We start from the raw sequence: 15,115 nt of genomic DNA, 5'->3' as shown, positions 1-15,115 counted from the left end.
TTTGTCTTCAAAACTCCCATGTTCTGAAGACTTTCATAAAAATCGCCTATTCACCCCCCCTCTAGTCGATATAACGCACTTTCAACTGGTCGGGGTGAAGATACCCCGAACAAGCCCCTCAAAGGATTACTTTCCATAATAACAAGTGACAGTAAATTTCAGCACACTATATAAAATTTTCCTTACCAAATTCCACCTACCAAAGGAGATTCACTCCTCGGCAACGGTGGCAGAAAAGAATCTTGATGACCCACAAGTATAGGGGATCTATCGTAGTCCTTTCGATAAGAAAGAGTGTTGAACCTAACGAGGAGCAGAAGGAAATCATAAGCAGTTTTCAGTAAAGTATTCTCTGCAAGCACTGGAATTATCGGTAACAGATAGTTTTGTGATGAGGCAATTTGTAACGGGTAACAAGGTATAAAAGTAAATAAGGTACAGCAACATGGCCCAATCCTTTTTGTAGCAAAGGACAAGCCTGGACAAACTCTTATAGAAAGGAAAACGCTCCCGAGGACACATGGGAATTGTCGTCAAACTAGTTTTCATCATGTTCATATGATTCACGTTTGGTACTTTGATAATTTGATATGTGGGTGGACCGGTGCTTGGGTACCGCCCTTCCTTGGACAAGCATCCCACTTATGATCAACCCCTCTTGCAAGCATCCGCAACTACAAAAGAAGTATTAAGGTAAACCTCACCATAGCATGAAAGATATGGATCCAAATCAGCCCCTTACGAAGCAACGCATAAACTAGGGTTTAAGCTTCTGTCACTCTAGCAACCCATCATCTACTTATTACTTCCCAATGCCTTCCCCTAGGCCCAAACAATGGTGAAGTGTCATGTAGTCGACATTCACATGACACCACTAGAGGACAGACAACATACATGTCATCAAAATATGGAACGAATACCAAATTCACATGACTACTAATAGCAAGACTTCTCCCATGTCCTCAGGAACAAATGTAACTACTCACAAATAATATTCATGTTCATAATCAGAGGGGTATTAATATGCATAAAGGATCTGAACATATGATCTTCCACCAAATAAACCAACTAGCATCAACTACAAGGAGTAATTGATACGTCTCCAACGTATCTATAATTTTTTATTGTTCCATGCTATTATATTATCCGTTTTGGATGTTTAATGGGCTTTAATATACCTTTTTACATTATTTTTGGGACTAACCTAGTAACCAAAGGCCCAGTGCAAATTGCTATTTTTTTCGTCTATTTCAGTGTTTCGCAGAAAAGGAATTCCAAACGGAATCCAAACGGAATGAAACCTTTGGGAGAGTTATTTTTGGAACAAACGTGATCCAGGAGACTTGGAGTGGACGTCAAGAAAAAAGTGAGGAGGCTACGAGGAAGGAGGGCGCGCCCCCCGCCCTCGTGGGCCCCTCGCAGCTCCATCGACCTACTTGTTCCTCCTATATATATCCATATACCCCGAAAACATCCTGGAGCACCACGAAACCCTATTTCCACCGCCGCAACCTTCTGTACCCGTGAGATCCCATCTTGGGGCCTTTCCGGTGCTCTGCCGGAGGGGGCATCGATCGCGGAGGGCTTCTACATCAACACCATAGCTTCTCTAATAATGTGTGAGTAGTGTACCACAGACCTTCAGGTCCATAGTTATTAGCTAGATGGCTTCTTCTCTCTCTTTGGATCTTAATACAAAGTTCTCCTCGATTCTCTTGGAGATCTATTCAATGTAATTCTTTTTGCGGTGTGTTTGTCGAGATCCGATGAATTGTGGGTTTATGATCAAGATTATCTATTAACAATATTTGATTCTTCTATGAATTCTTTTATGCATGATTGGTTATCTTTGCAAGTCTCTTCGAATTATCAGTTTTGTTTGGCCTACTAGATTGATCTTTCTTGCAATGGGAGAAGTGCTTAGCTTTGGGTTCAATCTTGCGGTGTCCTTTCCCAGTGATAGCAGGGGCAGCAAGGCACTTATTGTATTTTTTCCATCGAGGATAAAAAGATGGGGTTTATATCATATTGCTTGAGTTTATCCCTCTGCATCATGTCATCTTGCCTAATGCATTACCCTATTCTTATGAACTTAATACTCTAGATGCATGCTGGATAGCGGTCGATGTGTGGAGTAATAGTAGTAGATGCAGAATCGTTTCGGTCTACTTGTCGCGGACGTGATGCCTATATACATGATCATGCCTAGATATTCTCATAACTATGCGCTTTTCTATCAATTGCTCGACGGTAATTTGTTCACCCACCGTAGAATTTGCTATCTTGAGAGAAGCCACTAGTGAAACCTATGGCCCCCGGGTCTATCTTCCATCATATTATTTTCATATCTACTTGCTATTTTATCTTGTCTATTTTGCAATCTTTATTTTCCAATCTATACAACAAAAATACCAAAAATATTTATCTTATTATCTCTATCAGATCTCACTTTCGTAAGTGACCGTGAAGGGATTGACAACCCCTTTATCGCGTTGGTTGCGAGGTTCTTGTTTGTTTGTTTGTGCAGGTACTAGGCGACTTGTGTGCTACCTCCTATTGGATTGATACCTTGGTTTTCAAAAGTTGAGGGAAATACTTACACTACTTTGCTGCCTCACCCTTTCCTCTTCAAGGGAAAACCAACGCATGCTCAAGAGGTAGCAAGAAGGATTTTTGGCGCCGTTGCCGGGGAGGTTGCACCAAGTCAAGTAAAGATTTGATCTCCCAGCAACTAGCCATCTCTGGCGCCGTCTATGCACAAGTCAAGACATACCAAGTAGCCATCACAAACTCTTATCCCTCACATTACATTATGTGCCATTTGCCTCTCGTTTTCCTCTGCCCCACACTACAAAAAAATACACTTCCATGATGATACATGTTTTTCACAGTAGGTCACGTTTTATTTCATGCATGCACATCCATGACAAATTTATGACAGAATCAAGATAGTCATACCTGTGCTGTCGTAGAAGTGTTCCATGACATTACGAAAATTATCATCACGGAAGTGTCCACTTCCATGACGATAAATCACGCGTCACAGAAGTGCTTTCGTCAAGGGTGACCGACACGTGGCATCCACCATAACGGAACGCCGTTAAGCTATCGGGTCCGGTTTTGGATCCGATAACCCGTTAACAGCCCCGACCAATGGGGATTTTCCACGTGTAAAATCATCATTGGCTGGAGGGAACACGTGTCGGCTCGCCATTGGGAAAGATGTCATCCACCCATTGGACCCAAAGTGCCTATGATACGTCGACAGGTGGCATGGCCCAACAAAGGCCCATTCCTGTGAAAAGCCGCCCCGTTTGACTTGGTCAAAAGGTGGTGGGCCGGCCCACGGCAAGCCTGTTAACGGCATGTTCGCATATAGCCCATTTACAGCCCGCTAACCTAGGGCCCGTTTACGGCCTATCCGAATTAGGCCCAGTAGCGTCATCTAGGCCATCCAATATAATTCCAGCCCGTTTTAACTTCCGGCCCATGTATGGCCCATGACGTCTTTCGGCCCATATGAGGCCCTTAGTAACCCTCGGCCCATTAACGGCCCGTGGTAAAACTGGCCCGTAATGAACAGTGTATCAATTTATACCCATTAACGGCCCATTATACCGTTGGGCCGTTTCCAGCCCATGTTATCTTTCAGCCTTCTCAGGGCCCATTTATTCTTGGGCTCATTTCCAGCATTCGTTCACTTATGGCCTGTTACAGGCCTTTTCTGCTTGTGGGCCAAATTCAGCCCGTGGATACAATCGGCCCGTTTATGGCCCGTTAACCTGTTGGGCCCTTTTCATAGCATCATCAAATACGGCCGATTAACGGCCCGTTATGATCAGCCCATAAAATGTACGATTTCCACTCTAGCCCATTTACGGCCCCTTATATGGCCCGTACAAGGCCCATAGATGAGACGGCCCGTACAAGGCCCATTGACCCGACGGCCCACAGAAGGCCCATTGATCCGACGGCCCATAGAAGGCCCATGGATCCAATAGCCGATAGAAGGCCCATGGATCCGATAGCCGATAGAAGGCCCACGGATCCGACAGCCCATAGAAGGCCCATGAATCCGACGGCCATAGAAGGCCAGGGATCGTCCGTCCTATAGATGGCTCATGGAACGTACGCCCTGTGGAGGGCCATGGTCACTACAACGTTTGGGCGAGTTGGCCCCCGTTTGAACGATATAGCATATTCAAAGAATTATCCTACTCTATACTATCACCGCTAACAAACATACACTATACAATAAAGAGACTAAGGCATAGAAACGTGGAATAATCATACACTATACAATAAAGAAATTACAACCGATTATACCCACTGGGCATTATGGTTTGGCACCAGTGATAATAAAGCATACACAAACAAAAAATTACATACACTTGGCAAATACAGCTCATACATCATGGAAGCGCATCAACATAACTTACCATTTGAACTATAATCTCTTCAGAAAATAGGATTGGCCGGATTTAGATAGCACAAATTTCAGTCTGCAAAATCTCCAATTCCTTCGTTTTTACGTCAGTATCTTGTTTCATTTTTTTGACTCCTGCATCTAATACCTGCATGTCCAGTCTCAACTTGTTGATTGTACATTCAGAATCGTGTACACGTTGTCTTGCCACCTCTAGTTGATGCTCGAGAACATCAGCACATTCCAATTCTAATCCATAATCATTCGGTAACGGCCATGCCGCATTGCTCGTAGATCTTTGTGTTGATATCACTTCATCCTGAAATGTTTCTGTAAGTACACATGACTAGGGCAAAAATATAGTTACAACAGTGAAGCGAGCAAGACAGACTATTATGTACATGGCAAAACAGGACTAACAATAATGTTACACATCATGAAGCATAAGCAGGTGATATTTTAAAAATTATAAAAATGTAGTCTGTGCAGACTGCATACAGAAATCTCTCTTAGCTCACCAGAGGAGCATGATGTTGGGGCCAAATCTAAAACATAGACAAGTTATAAATTTAGACAACACGTTGCATAGAAGTAAGCAAGCAGTTGGCCATTCTGTAGCTCAATTAAAGTCTTAGGGAGCATAATGAACAGCCGAGGATTTCATACAAACATACTACAACAAGCAAAACTATGCAATCATTAGCCTAGTATAAACTAGATTGTGAGCCTCATTCAATAATAGTTGGTTAATAGACTTCAAAGCTTCAGGCACACTTCGGCAGAGTAATTAAATGGTTAGGCCTTTAATTATGCCAACTAATAGTTATACAAGTACCGAACATCAGGCATCATTCTTTGGGCATCTCATTAATTGAGGACAAATAAAGCAATTGAAAAGAGCAAATTAACTATGCCTGAAACAAACAAGGAGTTGAACTATTGAGTTGGATATAGTGACTTACCTTAACAGGTTGAAGAGGCTTAGCGCAGCTCCTACTTCTCTTGCAAGGCTCCTTCCTAACATCTTGTACTTGGAAATCCTCAATCTTATCTTCATTGCACCCCCTCTGCAAGGTGACACAAACTAGTTACTCATCTCCTTGGAAGATAAATATGCATACTTTCCAGTTTGTGAACACAAAAGGATGATATTATAACAAAACAACACCACATAATGAAACATGCCGCATCTCTTGCACTTGCACACAATGAAATGAGCATTTACTATGTCTGCACTATGTAAAAACTAGGCATACCTTCGAACTGGATCTCCAGGTACTCTTGGAGAGCCTACTTTAGTGTACAGCCAAACCTTTATGTCACCTATGAGTTAGAAAAGGCCCCACTACAACAGCCCTTATTGTTTAAATCGTTGACAAGCTCTGTTAGAGTGTTAGGTCAAGAACAGCAAGTAATCAAAGCAAACAGTCCTTGTATGGTTGGCTGATGCAAACAAGCAATTGAACAGATGTGTGAGCAAATATTACATATCAAGAAAAGAAGCAGAGAAGGAGGCTTAGAGACCATCACTTGACTGACCAGATTTAAGGGGCATTTAAACATCATGTGCAATGTATGAACTAACATAAACATTGCATATTCCAGATTCTACAATGGAATGCACGTGTATTAGGTTATGCCATGTATGATGATGCCTAAATGTACACTATAGCAGGCAGGAGTGATTCATTATTGCACGCATAATTGAATTGCAGGTTAAGGGCTAGTTCTATTCCACCTTTCCAGGGCTTATTGTCAAAATAAGCAATAAAAGATGTAAAGAAGTCATTTTTGAGTTATGAGCTTGGGCTTAACTAATTTCGCTTTGGAGGGGGGTGTTTCGGGTAGAACCTCACTAAAAATTGAAGGGAAGGGGAATAGTGAAATGACTCTGTTGTCTGCCTATATTACACTCAAAATGCAACTGGTGATGCCCGCGTCACACCTCACACTCAAGTAAAAACAAACACGCAAGCGTTCATTACCCTGCCTGCTTGCATCTCCTCTCCCCTTTTCCTCTACCTCGATCCCCTACCTGCAGCACTAGGGTTCCTCCAGCAAGCCGTCGCCACTGGTCCCATCTGGCCTGGTCCTCGACGATGCTCTGTCCAGCTAGGCTACATGGTCGGTGGGTAGGGGAAAATCTCCCTGGCTGCTGGGTAGGGGAAAATCTCCCTGGCTGCTCCTCCCTCTGGTGCCGCCCCTCATTCTCATGGTCTCCAGCAGCTGCTCCACTGTGGTTCGTCCAACGCACTACTCCGGCAGGCGCTGCACAACTACAGCTGATGCCACACTGCAGCAGAAGGCACCTATTCCCCCTCCCCACCTCCCAGGTCGTGGCCTTGAGGTGCTGTTGAAGGATGAGCTCATCCAACAAGGTGAGGATCTCCTCTGATTTTTTGCCAAATTTTCATTCTGATCCACTATACGATGAATTGCTATGAGCTGCTCCTGCTGCTGCTATATGATGAATTGCTATGAGCTGCTCCTACTGCTGCTATATGATGAATTGCTATGAGCTGCTGCTATTATATGATGAATTGCACACTACTGCTGTTGTTGCTGATGTATGATGAGTTGCTATGAGTTGCTGCTGCTGCTATATGATGCTTTCAGGTGGTGCTGCTATATGATAATAACCAACCACCTGGATCATCAAATTTCAATAAATAATTGTTCTTCATTTAAATGTGGGTCATGCGTTTTTCATTTAAATTAGGCAATGGGATCTCTATGGAAAACATTGACCAAAGTAGACTATGCCAAGTAGATGGTATCTTTGTATTTGCATTTTGAGCAAATAGTGATGGTCTGTTTTCCTATCATATTAATTACTGGACTGGGTTCAATTTGTGATGTTTGCAAGTCAAATTATGGGCAGCAAAATGAAAAAATATAACGCAATCTAGACTTTTCACTTATCATACCAAAGATAAGCTGAAACGCAATGAAGAGAATTGGTTGGCTTATTACATGGAGCTTATATTCACAGGTGCTTATTTTCTTAGGATAACTCGTAATAAATGTCCCTAAGAAACTTGGCCAATAGAACTGACATACAAATAACATGTCACGATGATTGCAATGGAGGAGTGATGTACCATAGCACACTATATAGGCTCACCGCTGGCTCTCCTTTTTTGCGATGTTCCATAAAATTGCCGCATACATCTTGTACTTTTTCATTGTGTAACCCAATTTGCATGTTGGCACAGCTAATTTTAGACATCTCTACATGATAATACATTGCATATCCCTTGCACATATTTAAACCACCAATTAATGATTGTGTGCGTAGCATAAACTAGCCATGACTCTGTGTGCTGGAATAGCAGGCACTCTAAGGGAGCCTAATGTAGTGTACTGGAATTCCTACATGCCACCTACGATTTTGTGTAATGTACTGCCTCTGTTCCTAAATATATGTCTATGTAGAGATTCTAGTATGGACCACATACAGATGTATATAGATGCATTTTCGAGCGTAGATTCACTCATTTTGCTCCGTATGTAGCCTATAGTGGAATCTCTAGAAAGACTTATATTTAGGAATGGAGGTATGAGGTAGTATCATGTATGACATCTACATATCTAATTTAGCAGCCAATAGTAGAAATTATTGTCTGCACAAAGGAATTACTGGTCGAAAATCCTAGCAAAGCATGCTGGAAGGCACAGAACAATACAAGAGAGAGAGACACGCTTACAAGATCATAGCAATGCCTCGGTCCAGGATCTTGGTTGGCCAAGCTGTTAGATCCAGAAAAAACATCGTCCTTGTAGTTTTTTGTAATGCCCCGAGACCAATGTGCCAGGTGTCTTGCAGTTATTCGCTGTTGTTGCCTTGTCATTGCTTGCGTATCATGCTTTTCATATCATGTTATCATGTGCATCGCATTTGCATACATGTTCATCTCATGCATCCGAGCATTTTCCCCATTGTCCGTTTTGCAATCCGGCGCTCCTATGTCCTCCGGTGTCCCTTTCTACCTCTTTTCGTGTGCGGGTGCTAAACGTTTTCGGATTGGATCGAGACTTGTCAGCGGCCTTGGTTTACTACCGGTAGATCGCCTGTCAAGTTTCGTGCCTTTTGGACTTCGTTTGATACTCCAACGGTTAACCGAGGGACAAAAAAGGCCTCGTGTGTGTTGCAGCCCAACACCCCTTCAAAGTGGCCCAAAACCCACCTAAACCTCCTCCATCATCTAGGTCGTTCCATCACGATCGCGTGGCCGAAAAACGCACCTCATTTGGACTCTCCTAGCTCCCTCTACCTATATATATGTGCTCCCCTCCCAAAGTCCAAGATACAAACCCTAGACTTCCTCTACCTCGCGCCGCCGGACATGTCCGTCCCGCCGCCACGTCGCCCGGACAATCAAGGGCTGCCACATCAGCTTCGCCGCCGCTCTCCTCCCATCAGCTCGTGCCACATCACCCGCGCGCCGCCCCACTTCGCCGTCGGGCCCGCGGGGCCCGAAGCCGGCCCGCCCGAGCCGCGACCGGGCCCGAGCCCCCGCGCGCCGCCGCCCCCATCATCTCGCCCGCAACCACCGCGTCACCCTCACCGGCTCTCTCCTCTGTCGCGCTCGCCCGCCGTCTTCGCGCCGTCGCCGGCGACCAACTCCGGCGACCGGAGACCTCCGTCTTGCGCCGCCGTTCACCGCGTGGAGCCTAGATCGAGCTCGTCCGCGGCTCCCCGTCGTCGCCATAGCCCGGATCCGGCCAACTCCGGCCAGATCCGGCCATCTCCGGCCTTCACCGGACTCCCTCCGCCCTCGCCGGAGCCCTCCAGTGCTGCCGCCGCCATGGATCGGGAGGAGCCCGATCCAGCCGATTCGCGCGCGCCTCCGTTAACTTCCTCCTGGGCCGACCTCACCACGACCCAGTGTCATCCTCCCCGCGGCCCAGCTCCGTCCCTGCTGGCCCACTTCCTTCGGCCCGGTGTATTTTTTTCTCGCGAGGGTATATTTCTCTAAGTCCCCGGATCCCAGTAATTTTATGCATTTTTCATCGCATCACAATTTCATCACCGTTGCTCCGATTCGTGCGTGTAGCATATCAAAATGTTCGTCTCGACGAGTACTTAATTTCATTTGAGCTCATCTTGATGCTCGAAATGCTGTTGGAAGAGGGCTATGTGATGATAGTTTCAGATCTGTTTCAGCAATTGCACTTTTGTCATTTTTGCCATGATTAATGTGTGCATGCTATGATCTTGAGCTCTACATGTGTTTTGTAATATGTCATGCCATATTTACAGCGGTGTATGCCATGTATTTTTGTGATCTTTGTGGTGACTAGCACAAGCATGCGAAGTAGCTTACTTAATGTTGCTGATTTCAGGGACTTAGAAATATTCTAAGTCTCTGCCCTGTCATTATTTTTATGCCATATGTTCATGTTGCTACCGAGTGATACGTGCCTCTTTTGAGCATGATCAGTAAGGATGTTTTGTAGATAATGTTGTGCTTTATCCATCCATGTCTTTTTTTGCAATTATGGAGCACCCTAGCTTGAGTCAATCGAGCTCTACTTTTGCTATAAAATGTTCTTGGCAGATTGCTAACATGTTTAGCAATTTTGCCGAGCTTGTTGTTGTTGATCCGTGCATGCTATGATGTTGTTTTTGCCATGTCTAGCTTCTATGCCATGTCTATTCGCTGGGTGTATGCTTAGTTTGTCATGCAATGCCTCGTAGTGAGTGCATCGAGCTCGTAAACATGCCTATTTGATGTCTGTTTTGCATGTTCCAGTTTTTCACCAAGTCTGAATCTGTTTATGTTTTTGCTATGTTCACATGCTTGCAATTGTATTTTCTGATCCCTTTTGGCTCATGGTCACTAAGGGATTTTTGTTGTATGCTTTGAGTATCTTCATGACATGCCTTGATTTGCCATGATATTGTTCCTGTAGCATGTAGTTTTCGTGCTCTCAAGATTGCTTCCAGATGTTAAATTCCTAACTTGTTATTTTCACTAAGTCTGAAACCTGTTATATTTTGCACTTTTGCCATGCTTGTTTGAACCTGTTATTGAGTGAATTAGCCATAGCTCGGTGTTCATCTTTTGTCAAGCATCATGAGTGGATCCCTGCCATGTATTCTGTTGCCATGTTTGAGTGCAGTAGCTTATTTATCTTGATGCTTTTAGGAGGCTACTTGCTGTTTATCGCAGACCGGTGCCATATTTGTTTTGCTTGTCTTTTCCAAACCATGCATCCGATTCCGGTGATCTTTATATCGATTTCAACCGAAATCAACTCACCTTTCCAGTGGCACCCTTGGTTTTCCAAGTTGAGGTCAGGTTCAATCATTCCTTTCCAAATCTCGCATATGCATCACATATCGCATCCCGCATATCATACCATGTTTGCATCATGTTGTTTGTGCATTGCACATGGTTGATTGTGTTCCTTTTGCTTGTTGTTCTTGCTTGGGTAGAGCCGGGAGACGAGGACGTGATCGAGGACCCCGTTGAGTACGCTTACGAGGATCAAGTCAACTCAGAGAACTTTGCAGGCAAGATGACCATACCCTCGAAATCACTTCTATCTTTGCTTGCTAGATGCTCGCTCTTTTGCTATGCCTATGCTGCGATACCTACCACTTGCTTATCATGCCTCCCATATTTGTTAAGCCAAGCCTCTAACCCACCTTGTCCTAGCAAACCGTTGTTTGGCTATGTTACCGCTTTGCTCAGCCCCTCTTATAGTGTTGTTAGTTGTAGGTGAAGATTGGAGTTTGTTCCATGTTGGAACATGGATATTTTGTTGGGATATCACAATATCTTTTATTTAATTAATGCATCTATATACTTGGTAAAGGGTGGAAGGCTTGGCCTTATGCCTAGTGTTTTGTTCCACTCTTGCCGCCCTAGTTTCCGTCATATCGGTGTTATGTTCCCGGATTTTGCGTTCCTTACACGGTTGGGTTATAATGGGAACCCCTTGACAGTTCGCCTTGAATAAAACTCCTTCAGCAAGGCCCAACATTGGTTTTACCATTCGCCACCTAGCCTTTTCCCTTGGGAGTCGCGCATCCTGAGGGTCATCTTTATTTTAACCCCCCGGGCCAGTGCTTCTCTAAGTGTTGGTCCAACTGAGCGATGTCCGGGGCTACCAGGGGCAACTCTAGGCTGGCCTACCCGACGTCTTGCTCATCCGGTGTGCCCTGAGAACGAGATATGTGTAGCTCCTATCGGGATTTGTCGGCACATCTGGGTGGCTTTGCTGGACTTGTTTTACCATTGTCGAGGATGTCTTGTAACCGGGATGCCGAGTCTAATCGGATTGTGTTGGGAGAAGGAATATCCTTCGTTGATCGTGAGAGCTTGTGATGGGCTAAGTTGGGACACCCCTGCAGGGATTTGAACTTCCAAAAGCCGTGCCCGCGGTTATGGGCAAATGGGAATTTGTTAATGTCCGGTTGTAGAAAACCTGAAACTTATCTTAATTAAAATGCATCAACTGCGTGTGTAACCGTGATGGTCTCTTTCCTGCGGAGTCCGGGAAGTGAACACGGTGTTGGAGTTATGCTTGACGTAGGTTGTTCTAGGATCACTTCTTGATCATAGTTTCTCGGACGTGCTTTGCCATCTCTTCCCGCTCGCATTTGCGTATGTCAGCCACCATATATGCTAGTCGCTTGCTGCAGCCCCACCTCATACCTTTTACCCTACCTATAATCTTAAATAGTCATGATCACGAGGGTGTGAGATTGCTAAGTCCCCGTGACTCACAGATACTTCCAAAACCAGCTTGCAGGTGCCGATGATATCGTGCCAGTGACGCAACTGAGCTCAAGGAGGAGCTCGATGAGATTTGCGTTCATTATGTTGTTCCGTTTCCAGTTGATTAGTAGTGGAGCCCAGTTGGGGTCGATCGGGGATCTGTGTAGCATTTGGGGTAGTCTTCTTTTATTTTGGTTCCGTAGGCGGACCTTGATTGTATCTGGATGATGTAATGTTATATTCACGTATTGTGTGAAGTGGCGATTGTAAGCCAACTATGTATCCCTTTCCTTATTCATTACATGGGTTGTGTGAAGATTACCTCTCTTGCGACATTGCCTTCAATGCGGTTATGCCTCTAAGTCGTGCTCCGACACGTGGGAGATATAGCCGCATCGAGGGTGTTACATTTTTGCCAGCTGCATAATAGGTAACAGCGACCTGTTAGTATATTTGAAGTACATCGGGCAGGTGATGCTGGACGGGTTTAAAGGTGACAAGTACCTAGGCCGTGGCGGGTGCTTGGCATCTTGCCAGATGGTGGGAATCAAGTTAGAAACGTCAAGGGTGATGACGCTGCGCTGGCTGATGGGGTCCGGTAAGGAGATCTAGAACCGTCGAGTAGGGTGTTTGTGGAGTGGCTCCAGTAGGGTGGACTACGGTGTGGGTGAAGCAGATCTATGGTCGTGGATGAGGGCATAGGTGAAGCTGTTCCGGTGGTTGGGTTAAGGACGGTGTCGACAATGCGGATCTGTGGCCGTGGACGGGGCGTCAGAAGCTGCTCCGGTAGGTTGGATGAGGGTGCGAGGAAGCGGATCTGAGGCCGTGGACTTGTGAGTTGGCAAAGCGGCCCTGGTAGGGTTGAAAATGGTATAGGCGAAGCTACTCCGGTGGGGTTGACAATGTTGTCGGCGAAGCGGCTCCGGTAGGGTTGAGGAAGGTGTCGGCAAAGAGGATTAGAGGTCGTCGACGGGGGCGTCGGTGGGGCTGCTCTGGGGGGGTGGACGAAGCGTCTCCGGTGGGGAGTACGAATGAGCCGTTGCAGATGCGCTGCGGTTGACGAGAGTACCGGCGAAGCAGATCCGACGCCGTGGACAAGGCCGACACTGAATGGGCTGTGGTACAGTGGTGGATAAGTAGTCTACTTGTTTCTAGGGGAGGTGGGAGGGGTAGATGCGGCCAAAGAAGCAAATACGGCGAGGTGGACGCCGTTGGAAGTGAATGGGCTCTGGTATGCCGGTGGATGAACAGTCTAGGGTTTTGAGAGGGGAGGGGAGAAAGGCCGATGAAGTACGGACGGCGTGATGTGAGATGCTCTGGTGTTGTGTAGTTAGTCATTTTTGCGGGAGGGGGAGAGGAAATGGGGGTGCCATGTAGTGGGGGGAACCGAAAGTTACCAAAGCAGCACCGACCTATTATGTAGATGAGGGCGGTATTGTAACTGTTGGTCTCCGTGCACCAAGGACAAAAGGGGAATTTTGCATGCTAAAGACTAAGGTGGCGGAAATTTTAGAAGGAGGCAGGAGATTTTGCTGCCCGCGGGATCGTTCATATCCAATTTCAACTAATTTTGGACCGTGCTAGCGGGAAGGTCATGCGAGACTATGTACACGGGGCACGCGTCAGCAGTTAATAACTGGTGTCTCCACCCCAGAAAAAAGACAATAACTCGGGATGATGCGCCGATAACTTGGACATTGACACGGGCGTGGCCAATCGTACGGGTGTAGTGGCGCGTTCACAAAAAAGGGATCAAACGCTCAGCCTATGTATTTCTCGTGTAAATAGATAATTTAGTGCAATTGGTTATTTACTTTAAACATAATGCATTGACGTGTTAGTGTAGAGGCGCACAAAAAGAAATGGATATTGTAATCTGCTACTTAAAAGTGTTACCTCATATGATTAAATAGCCTCCATTTCATAAATTGCGTACCCGTTGAATTAATATATGAATATTACATATATTACTTCATAATAGAACCTTAAATCATCCAAGACTAATGATTTTGAATGCAAGAGTAACAATGGTGCATGTACCTGATAGCTACATTGGTTGTTTGAAGAAACATGACTGTAACTTTGGCATGCACAACTGAAAAGGTTTATTTAAATAGAAAAAATGTGATATGTGAGTGTCCAATCTTTATAGCGTTGAATCGATATTGTACCTTTGGCCACGATACGAAGTAGATGTTGATTCATGTTCAAGCGATGCACGTCCAAGATCGCTAGATAGTGATACGTGAATGAATTGTGCAATCTCTCTCACACACATACATATCTAATTTCCCCGTGGTCATCGGAATCACACACGTGCACTTCGTGTATTTCTCTCCCTCTGTCAAGGTTAGAATTCGTCTTTCTACCCCATCCTACAAGTCTCTCACACAGAAACACACACGCTCTCTCTGTCGAACACGCCCACCCCTTTAATTCCGCCCACCCACAGCCACTAATGTCTCAAAGTATAATAATGTCTCTCACACATATGCCTAAGGTTAACTCGAGTTCCGGAAGCATATGAATACATACAATGGGATTCCAACAAAGCACCTTTTGTTTTGAGATTTCGCTCTCTCTCTCCCACACATTGTTTCTCGCTTCATTTTTCCGGCACTTGCATGCACACAATTTTGTTTATCTTCGTGATGATTTAAGTATGCCTCGCACAAATGCTATCTACCTATCCCTGGATATAACCAGATATGTGTCACACAAACTCCTTCTCCCTACTAGCAAGATGCCCATGCGTTGCACCGAACATCACAATGCATTTGTATGAGTAGTTTATCTTGTGGGAGAAAAGGATGAACGAGGGAATGCCTTATTTGCAAATGCGGAGAGGGGTGTGGGTATCTTTTGGCAAAATTGCCACGGTTTCCTTCCTATCCATCGGGTATAAATCGGATGGCCTATATTGCAGGATGGCAGGAACACCATCATCACCAACTCTGTT

The sequence above is a fragment of the Triticum dicoccoides genome, chromosome 2A (genome assembly GCF_002162155.2).
Source record: "Triticum dicoccoides isolate Atlit2015 ecotype Zavitan chromosome 2A, WEW_v2.0, whole genome shotgun sequence".
Taxonomy (NCBI): Eukaryota; Viridiplantae; Streptophyta; class Magnoliopsida; order Poales; family Poaceae; genus Triticum; species Triticum dicoccoides.
The sequence above is the reverse complement of the archived record's forward strand: the minus strand, read 5'-3'. Positions refer to the sequence as shown.